An 11,309-nucleotide genomic window follows, 5' to 3' on the forward strand; every position below is an offset into this window, starting at 1 on the left:
ATATATATACACACACATACCTACTTAAGTCGTCACTCTGGGTATCTAACTTTCTTGCATGTGCAACACTTCCATTATACTTACATACAGACATTGTTCATTACCCAAATCAAACTAATTATTTAGCAAACTGTCTTATTATTTGTTGACCATCAACCTACATTATTTCCATAGATTTAGGCAAAACATTAATTTCCTTTTGGGTTACCTTTCAATCTGTACGGATTCAAGGCCAGGCCCCAAGAATCTCTTAGTTATTGCTTAATCTCTTCTTCCAGGTTCTCCTGTTGTTTTCTGTCCTTCTGCCCTCCTCAGTTTTATCCTTTAACCCACATCCTGATCCTATGCTTGGGGTAATGTGGGAAGTGGAAACCACAAAGACCCTCTTGTAGAAACATCTCAAAATATTGTCTTGCTCATATGAACAGATTTTAATATAATTATTCTAAACAACAGCGAAACAGATTTTTCAACCAGAGGTGAGAAGAGAAAGAAACAGAGTGGGTAAGGGGGACAGAAAACTTTGTCCTACTTATCAAATAAAATGAAAGAATTGAAACTGAGAATTCTTGTATATAGCATGTTTAGACTAGTCAATTTTTATAAACTAAAATTCTCCATGATCCCTAACAGGATTGCAAGTTCTATCATCTAGAATAAAGAACATTACTTGAAAAGTAGAGCTGTATTCAGAAAAGTTTCCTGTTAGACTTCACATAACACTTTTTCACTGCACACACATTCAGCCAGGTACCCATAGAAATCAGTCCTGCTTATTTCACAGAAGAAAAAACAACTGCATTATTATCATCAGTGCTGAACTGTGAACTTCTAAAAAGCAACTTGGATTTTTTCCACCTAATGCAATGTCAAAATGCTGCCAGAAATATCCTGATCTCAGGATTTTTATTGCTGATGATGATGTATGAAGTGGAAAGAACATAGCTTGATTTTCAAATAAGTGGTTAAGCTTGCACTACTGACTACATTATTGAAAAACTAAAAAGAACTTGGTAACTGAGTGAATATGATAGGAAAGTCACTGATGGGGAAGAAAACTGGAACACTAAGATATGTCAGCTTTATAGAATCACATTTTTGGAAATATTGTGCATTAAATCGAAGACAGCAGGTTACATAGGATTTTTTTTTTAGTAAGTTGCCATTACAACAATTTTGAATAAAACGTAGTGTTTTCCTTAAAAATTCTTCCAATTGAAAGTATTTGATATTTTTAAATAAGAAACAAGTTATCAACAAGTATAAATCTCCATAGTCAATTTTCTTGCTATAAAACACAATTAGGCTTCAATTATAATAATGCTTTAGTGATAAGCAGTGATATCTCACATGGGCTTAGGAAATAGAGAAATGAGAAAACATGTACTTATCTTATAAATAAGTTGATATCAAGGAAGGGAAGGAATACGGGGATATGTGTATAAAAACAGATGATTGAACTTGGTGTACCCCCAAAAAAATAAAAAAAATAAAATAAAATAAAATATGGCATTAAAAAAATAAGTTGATATTTAGACTAGTTTACAAATACTTGAATTTACATATAATCAAATTATATAATAAGCAAAATTTGGCAACATCCCATGTCTTTTAATAGCCTCATTGTTATTTCCTAGGGACCAAGTAGTAAAAGAAAAATCAGACATAGGCAGAGAATGTTAGAAAACAGGTGAAGCTATTCATTGTATGTTTTTCATAGGCATTTAAGAATAACTTAAATTGTGTTGGATCATTATCTTTTATCAATATAGCCATTATATATTATAATAATATATGTATACATACTACATGTATTTTATATAATCCTCTTTTACTATATTCATATTATTACCTCTTTTAAGCCTGTTATACATTAGAAATACCACTCTACATATTTCACAGATTTCATTTTTATCTCCTGTTACACATTAATTTTTTCCCCTATAGTAAATGGCTGCACTATAATTACACATCATCAACTTTAAGATAGGAAAATCAACAATATTCCCTTTAATTATCTTTCATGAGCGTATCCTGAAATCTCACATCATGCATCCATCTTAAGTTCTTCTTCTTTCCCTTCTTTACCATTAGGACCCAGGCTGATGGAGCAACCCTGCTCTATGCATGTCAAATTAATGGCAGGACAGAGGAGCCATGGACGAACCATCAAATGACTCTTAAATTAATTGTTCTGCCTGAAAATAGGATGCTTCACTCCCACTCACATTTCAATGGACAAAGCAAACCTATGCCTGTTGTCTATGGAATAGGCCCACTACAGAGGGGTTTGGGGGAAAATCTTGACTATTTTGTCAATAATGTAGATAATCCCAATGCTCAAATTGAAGTCCTCCAACAGTACTGGCTTTGGCTACTAATCTATTATTTACTTTAAAATTGTCTTTCCTTATCTTTATGCTAAAACTGTTCCTGCTCAGATCATCTCAGTGTTGGCGTATCTAAAGGACACTTTTCTATTCCTATATTTTGCCTGATCAGAAGCATTCAAGTTTCCCACTCCCCCTTCACTATCTTTTTCCTTTTGACATTGAAGACTCCAGGATCTCTCCCACACCCAAAATGTGTTTCTTTACATCTTACTTGACAGCATTTGAACTCCTTTATATTTTTCTAAACAGTGATCAGGGCTTTACTCTTTACAACTTCCTTTCCCTTGTTTTATATACTAATCCTTAATGAAATATTATTTATTTTTAAAACAACTTTATTGAGATGTAACTGATACATCTTAGAGTATTGCTTATATAATTAAATCTTCCTAGAACTCTGTTTAATCCACCTTCTTATGTCAAATGTCCATATCCATTTGGTTTTAGAGTAAAATCACTTCCTTGGAGAGCCCTCTATAACATACTCGTCAAAATTTGTCTTTAATATATAGTTTATATTTTCCTGTTATTATCTCTCATAGTAGCCTGAATTTTTCTTTTGTAATTTTAGAGAGACTACTTCTGGGATTTTTCTTGCCAAATTCTTTAAAATTTCTTTGTTCATTCATTCATTCATTCATTTGGAATTTACTCACTCAATGAAGGAAAAGAAAGGAAAGGAAAGGAATAGTCTCAAGAGCACATATTGAAAGAAGATGTAGGTAGGTAAAAATTTAGTTAAATGTAAAAGTATGTATAATCTCATTTCATCCTACAACAACCTAGATGTGTAGACAAAAGCTTTTCAATTTTGCAGCTTAATAAATGAAGGTGCAGAGTTGAGGTAATGTCACTGGGATTTAAAACAATATGTGAGCGGCTTAAAAAGCTCTTTCATTAAACCATGCTGCCAAATGTAGGGAGATTGCTGCAAATCTGTTCAATGTTATCCTTTGAGCCTTTTATCCCACATAATCCAATTTCGTTGACCTGCCATGTTTTATGAATAGTGAGAGAATTAACTTAAAAGAAAAGATATATTATGAAGTCAGGGACCTTATATTTTAAAGTACTTATACCCACACACACACATATTTTATAACTTTCTGTTAACACAGATATTAGGTGACTACAAACCTACACAAAGTTGAGTATGCAAATAAGGTTTACATAAATGACTGAAAATCAAAGATTAAATTCATGTAACATATTGCAAAAATTATTGATTATAAGCACTTTGTCAACACAATACAAAACATTCTGAAAGTACGTTTAGCAAGATTTTTGCTGTAAAACAAACAATTCTAAGGAAAGGAGTTTTGTGTTATATATCTATTTAAAAATATGTATTGGTAAATGTGCTTACTAATATGGTAAAGAAATTACAGTGGCATGCCACTTTTCTTCTTAGATAATATTGAAAAAGAACATTTAAATATACTAATGAATATTGTAACAGGGGTCCTGTCTCACATCCAGAGTGTATCTGAGTATGACTGGGAAATTGGTTGAGGATACTATAATTCTTTTTGTAGGAGGGCATGGGAGCCATTCGTCTTGTTTCTTTTTATCCCCCCACAATTTCTCTGTGGGATTAAGCTCAGGTAGCCTCACCTTGAAATGGACCTTAGCTAAGTTTCCTTCTTTGATTTACATCCTCAATCCCTACCAGTGGTTTCTGAACTTACCAAATGAACTATTGTACTCAAATCCTTATCTTAGAATCAGCTTTAAGGGAAACTCATTCTAAGATACCTGGTACCATTCTAAGCTACCTGGTTTTACTGTCTTGCTAACATAATACAGTCCAAAAGAAGCTCGATTATCTGGATGTTGCCGGAACATAACGGTAGCCCTCTATGTTTATGACCTCATATTAATTAGAAATGATAAGCAGAACATAATAAGTATTCTTCATGCCTTAGAAAGACACATACCAGGATGTGAGAAACGAAATATAAAAATTCAGGAACAAATGCCAGTATATACCCTCTAAAGTATAAAGCAAATCATTATCTTGTATCCCTCCTGTCACTAAGAAAGAACTTCAGTGCTTGATTGTTCTCTTCAGGATTTTGGAGGCAATGTATACCACACTTGCACATGTTGATTCAGCCCATTTATCAAGTGACTTGTTGGGTAAACCAGGAAATTCCAACTAGCCTTGTAAGCTTGACTTTAAGCTGGTAGATCCCATTAAAATCTCTAAACATTCAGGAAGGAGTATTAATTCAGAAAAAAATAATAATTTCAAATTCCTGAATGTAGATACTCTAAATATTAATCACACTCTTGGCTTTATCTTGATAAAACCAAACAAGCTGACTGTTGTACATAAGAATTTCATTGAAGCCATAAAGAGGGGAAATTTTAGGAGGGACTGTTAGGAATCATGATAGAAAGCCAACCATAGATGAATATAAATAATTATAAAAAGTGAGTAAGGGATCAGTTCAGGTCAAAAAACACTAACATATATTGAACTTAACAAGGATGGTTACATTATCCCCTCAATAACACCCAGCAGTGTCATATGAGGAGAAGAGAAAACAAATAATCAAGATTACCTGAGCTGGATATTGGCAAGGTGAGACTGGAGGAGGAACATTAACATGGGAAGTAGGGAGAGTGGACTTGGATTGACTTGTGAGTGAAACTTAACTGTATATCAAATTAGTGCCATAACCACAGAAAAAAAAACCATGTAGCTTTTGAGCACAACTCAGACTGCACATTATTAGTAAAATATTCTTTTAGGATAAAAAAATTACAAAGAAATCTTAAACTTCTTTTATTAGATGTATTGTCAGTAAAAATATTGGTTAGTAGAAAACATATATATTGGTATTATAATTTTGAAATAATATTCAAATTGAAAGCTTCAGCAAATAAATATGCTATTACTATTAGTGACTGAGATTTTTCATGTGAAAGAAAAGAGGCAAAATTATAAAATCAACAAAGTTAAAAATTCTGCCATGTTAAATTTAAGTTAGACATTCAACATGGACTTATGACTTTTAGGTCGTTGAAAGATCAAGACACTCTAGTAGCAATAAGTATCTCTAAAACCCAGAAACCCAAGTCTTGGTTTCCACATACCCTGCTAAAAGAAACTAGGACTCTTGGACACATTCCAAGATCAGAAGAGAGAAAACAAAACATGGATCTGGGACTTTTGCTGTGCAAGAAAATAAGAAAGCCTAATGGGAAAGTTATCAAAAGGACATAAAATCAGCTTGAAAGGGATCCCGCTGGCCAATTAACACATCACAAGTGACTGCACTTCAAGGTAAAACAATGAATAAATAAAAGACTGTGAATTCTTTGTGACACTAAAAAAAAGGAAAGATAAGAAAAATTTACATATATATAACAATATGTGGCAAAATAGTTTTATCGCTATATAAATGTTAAATAAACTTGAAATCATTTTAATGACTGTATTCAGGAAAGAAATGATTTCTAAAATACATAAATCAGTTTTCTGATAAATTTGAGGGGTTTTGCTTACTTGTAATTTTTACCCTTCACCCAAAATAAAAAGTTATAAATTTTGCTACCTAAATTATACAATGTTTAACAGGTACTTATGGGAGAAATCCGAAGTTATTTATGTATTTCCTACTGGTAAAAATATTAGTTAATAAAAGCCCATTACTGTAAAGGAAGATGAATTAAATACATATTTAACTGGTGAAATATTTTCAATGGAAATTATAAACTCTTTAATAATGTCACATTTATAATAATTATAATCACTTTAATGAATAATTTAAAGTAAAAATAAGAAAAAATCATTCAGACAGTTTAAAAAAAAAATGAAAGTACCATACATCTGTTCAAAAGAGATTCCAGAAGGAAACTCTTAAAGAGTCTTCATTCTTGCTGACTTTGTTTATTTCTAATAAACAGTACAACCAAAGATGTTTAAATTCATGGGCAAATTAAAAAGCTCTTTTATTCTGGGATGAAGAGATCATGAATCCATGACACTGACATGAAAGTGAGCATGAGTGCTCACAGAGTTTATTGGCTGTAAAAGTCTTCAAATAACTTATGTGACTGGGTGGTCGCTTAGGAAGCTGCAAATACGTCATTTACAATCTTTGCTAAGAAACTGCACAGTTTCTCCATGAGAATATTTTGATTTTATGTGAGAATTGTCTTTTTTAAGAATAATTTAGTGCTTTCTGATTATGATAGCTTCAAAAACGTCCTGCTTCTACAAATTCTTATAAAAATAAAATGCGCATATTTACATTTGTAATTTCATGAAATCCCATTATTCAAAAGTTATTACTGTTCTTTTCCCATGTATTCACAGAGACTGATGGGCATAAACAGAAGAGATCACAGAAAGAGATGCCTTATTATCACTATGTGTTAAATGAAAGCAAATTCTTGGTAGTTCTGAATATGTGTGGCAAAAGGGGCGAGGAGATAGGGATAATTCAAAGAACTTCTCTTAGGAATTTAGACATGGTGGTGCATGTAATAACATTTCAATCCTAAAGCATGTGGAAATCCACCATAAGTAGAAAAATAATCTAAACTTGTCCATCTACGACATGCTTCAGAATGCTAAAGGAAGACTGAGTGTGTTTGTGTGTGTGTGTGTGTGCGCGCGCGTGCGCGTGTGCGTGTATACATGTGCCTGTGTTTTGAGGCAAGGAGAACTCCTCCAGTAATCTCTGGAATTGTTGTTTCTGCTGTGTGGATGGTAGGCAAGTTTTTGCACAATGTTTTAAAATGCCTGGACCTATGGGTACAAGTAGATGTGGCTAGAAAGGATACAGTTTACACAAATAATTCACAAGAAATGCACTTCTAAAAATATAAAATTTTCTTTCAGAAAATTGAGGAAAACTTTTAAGCAACATACTAAATATTTAATTCTCTCTAGGAATCTAAATTAATTTGCTTAGCCAGTGGAGTGTCCTTTAGGAAACAAGTTTTCAGTTCAGTATTTATCATTCCTGGAAGTATGTTAATTTACTTCATAGTTATTTATTAATTCTGTTCTGTGTACTAAGCATCATGCCAGGAGTTGAATACAAAGTAATCAATTAGGCAAAAAACTTACCCACATGCAGTATACATTTCTGTGTTGGTGGTGAGAGGGAAGGAGACATGTATTTCATATAAATAAGTAAATGCATAAACTAATTTTATACTGGGATTAAGCAAATGAAATAAACAAGACATGATAATAGAGAATAACTGGGCTGAATTATGGGCAAAAATGGGAGATCTCTTTGGGACAGTGACACTTTTTAATTTAATTTAATTTAATTTTTTAATTTTTATTTTTTACAATAAACTGCATATATTTAGAGTGTGGAATTTGGTATCCCAGTCTCCCAATTCATTCCCCCCCAACCCTCCCTGCTTTCCCCACTTGGTGTCCATAAGTTTGTTCTCTATATCTGGGTCTCTATTTCTGCCTTGCAAACCGGTTGATTTGTACCATTTTTCTATAGTCCACATATATGTGTTAATATATGATATTTGTTTTTCTCTTTCTGACTCACTGCACTCTGTATGACAGTCTCTAGGTCCATCCATCTCTAAAAATGTCCCAGTTTCATTGCTTTTTACAGCTGAGTAATATTCCATTGTATATATGAACCACATCTTTTTTATCCACTCATCTGTTGATGGACATTTAGGTTGCTTCCATGTCCTGGCTATTGTAAATAGTGCTGCAATGAACACTGGAGTGCATGTGTCTTTTTGAATTATGGTGTTCTCTGGGTATATGCCCAGTAGTGGGATTGCTGGGTCATATGGTAACTCTATTTTTAGTTTTTCAAGGAACCTCCATACTGTTCTCCATAGTGGCTGTATCAGTTTACATTCCCACCAACAGTGCAAGAGCGTTCCCTTTTCTCCACACCCTCTCCAGCATTTACTGTTTGTAGATTTTCTGATGATGCCCATTCTAACCGGTGTGAGGTGATACCTCATTGTCGTTTTGATTTGCATTTCTCTAATAATTAGTGATGTTGAGCAGCTTTTCATGTGCCTCTTAGCCATCCATATGTCTTCTTTGGAGAAACGCCTATCTAGGTCTTCTGCCCGTTTTTTGATTGGGTTGTTTGTTTTCTTGATATTGAGCTGCATAAACTGTTTATATATTTTGGAGATTAATCCTTTGTCTGTTGATTCGTTTGCAAATATTTTCTCCCATTCTGAGGGTTGTCTTTTTGTCTTGCCTATAGTTTCCTTTGCTGTGCAGAAGCTTTGAAGTTTCATTAGGTCCCACTTATTTATTTTTGTTTTTATTTCCATTATTCTAGGGGTGGATCAAAAAAGATCTTGCTGTGATTTACGTCAAAGAGTGTTCTTCCTATGTTTTCCTCCAGGAGTTTTATAGTGTCTGGCCTTACATTTAAGTCTTGAATCCATTTTGAATTTATTTTTGTGTATGGTGTTAGGAAGTGTTCTAATTTCATTCTTTTCCATGTAGCTGTCCAGTTTCCCCAGCACCACTTATTGAAGAGGCTGCCTTTTCTCCATTGTATATCCTTGCCTCCTTTGTCATAGATTAGTTGACCATAGTTTATCTCTGGCCTTTCTATTCTGTTCCATTGAAATATATTTCTGTTTTTGTGCCAGTACCACCCTGTCTTGATGAGTGTAGCCTTGTAGTATAGCTTGAAGTCAGGAAGCCTGATTCCACCAACTCCGTCTTTCCTTCTCAAGATTGCTTTGGCTATTCGGGGTCTTTTGCGTTTCCATACAAATTGTAAAATTTCTTGTTCTATTTCTGTGAAAAATGCCATTAGTAATTTGATCGGGATTGCATTGAATCTGTAAATTGCTTTGGGTAGTATAGTCATTTTCACAATGTTGATTCTTCTAATCCAAGAACACGGTATGTCCCTCCATCTGTTTGTGTTGTCTTTGATTTCTTTCATTAGTGTCTTATAGTTTTCTGAGTAGAGGTCTTTTAGCTCCTTGGTTAGGTTTATTCCTAGGTATTTGATTCTTTTTGTTGCAATGGTGACTGGGATTGTTTCCTTAATTTCTCTTTCTGATCTTTCATTGTTAGTGTATAGAAATGCAAGAGATTTCTGTGTGTTAATTTTGTATCCTGCAACTTTGGGACAGTGACATTTAAACTGGACCTAAACCATAGCTGGACTGACTAGTTACGTTAAGAACCAGTAATGAATTCCTTAGAGTGATTACTTAAGTAACTTGCCCAAGGCCAACCATCCTGTTAGAATGAAGCCCAAATTTAAACTCAGATTTTCTCACTAGAAAATTACTCTTCTCAGCACAAAACATTTCTATCCATATAATTATAGCCAAAATTTCAGATTCCTTTCCCACCTCTGTTCTTTTCATCTTTTGGTGTTGGAGTCCTCCAAGGCTTGATCTTTAAGATGTCTCTCTTCTCAATCTGTGCTACATTTATGCCCTTTGCAATCTCATCTCATACTTTAAACACTACCTATAGGCTTATGGCTCCCAAGTGTATCTCTGTAGTCAAGACCTCTTTCTGATCTTCAGACTTATATCCTGATTGCCTACTTACAATAATGATGGCTAATAGACAGATTAAACTTAACATACCTTGAAATGAAATACTGGTAGTTAGTCCTCTACCAAACTCACTTAAATGCAATTCCATTTCTCCATTTTCTAGAGCAAAACAATTTGGAGTTATTCTTGAATCTGTTCTTTCTTTTATAAACTGTCTCTAATTCATGATCCAATCCTGTTAACTGTACTTTTAAAAAAGTCCAGAATTTCAGAACCAGGTAATTTCTTCAAGATATTTTTTTCTAGTGTTAGCTATGTGTACTCTGCTGCTTAGTATATTGTTGATTTTCTAGTCCTAATTATTTTTTCCCATTTCTATCAGTTCTATTTTTCTTTCAATTTTGCCTATACATTTCTTTTTCTTCCTTCCTTCCTTCCTTTCTTCCTTCCTTCCTTCCTTTCTTAGCTGCATTGGGTCTTCGTTGCTGCGCATGGGATTTCTCTAGTTGTGGTGAACGGGGGCTACTCTTTGTTGTGGTACATGGGCTTCTCATTGTGGTGGCTTATCTTGTTGTGGAGCACAGGCTCTAGGGCACGTGGGCTTCAGTCGTTGTGGCTCACAGGTTTTAGTGCACAGGCTCAGTTGTTGTGGTGCACGGACTTAGTTACCCCATGGCATGTAGGATCTTTCCAGACCAGGGCTCAAACCCGTTTCCCCTGCATTGGTAGGAGGATTCTTAACAACTGTGCCACCAGGGAAGTCCCTATACATTTCTATTAATCACTTATTTCTGTTCATCTTTGTGATTTTGTTTCCTTTTTAATATTTTATACATAGTCTCCTAAGTCCTCTAAATTACTTTTTGTTCAGTCCTTAGTAATCTGATCATGATGCTTTATTTCTACTGTCTATTACAGATGTTGTCTTGATCGTGTCTGTAGTTTTGTTATTTTTTGATTGTAAGCTCATTGCTTTATTTTAATCTATGGGAGTCCTGTGGGCCTGAATTGTGAAAGCTTTCCTCAAGATAAGATTTGTTCTTGCTTCTTTTGAGTAGCTGGGAAGCACCACCCACAAGAGTGTCATTCTAATCATTTTCAGGTAACGGGTTTCACTAAGTCCAAGCCTCAGTTCCTCAACCTTGATTCTGGCCCAAAGCTAAGTATTCAACAGCTTTCATGCTGGTGATATCCATTGTACCTCTACTTGCTGCCTGTACCTCTAGCACCAAATCTTGTCTTGTTTGCTCACTTGTTTGGGAAGGGTTTTCCATGGAGATCACTACTACCTCATATGAAGCCAGCAATGCCTCAAAGAGCGTGTCTTATCTATGATCTAGCTGTTTTGAAGTTAGAGGGGCTTTTAGATCACCAGTTTAATATAGTACTGGTCAAGGAAGAAAAAAAATGGTATTTTTGATC

Source organism: Hippopotamus amphibius, chromosome 1 (genome assembly GCF_030028045.1).
Source record: "Hippopotamus amphibius kiboko isolate mHipAmp2 chromosome 1, mHipAmp2.hap2, whole genome shotgun sequence".
NCBI classification, from domain to species: domain Eukaryota; kingdom Metazoa; phylum Chordata; class Mammalia; order Artiodactyla; family Hippopotamidae; genus Hippopotamus; species Hippopotamus amphibius.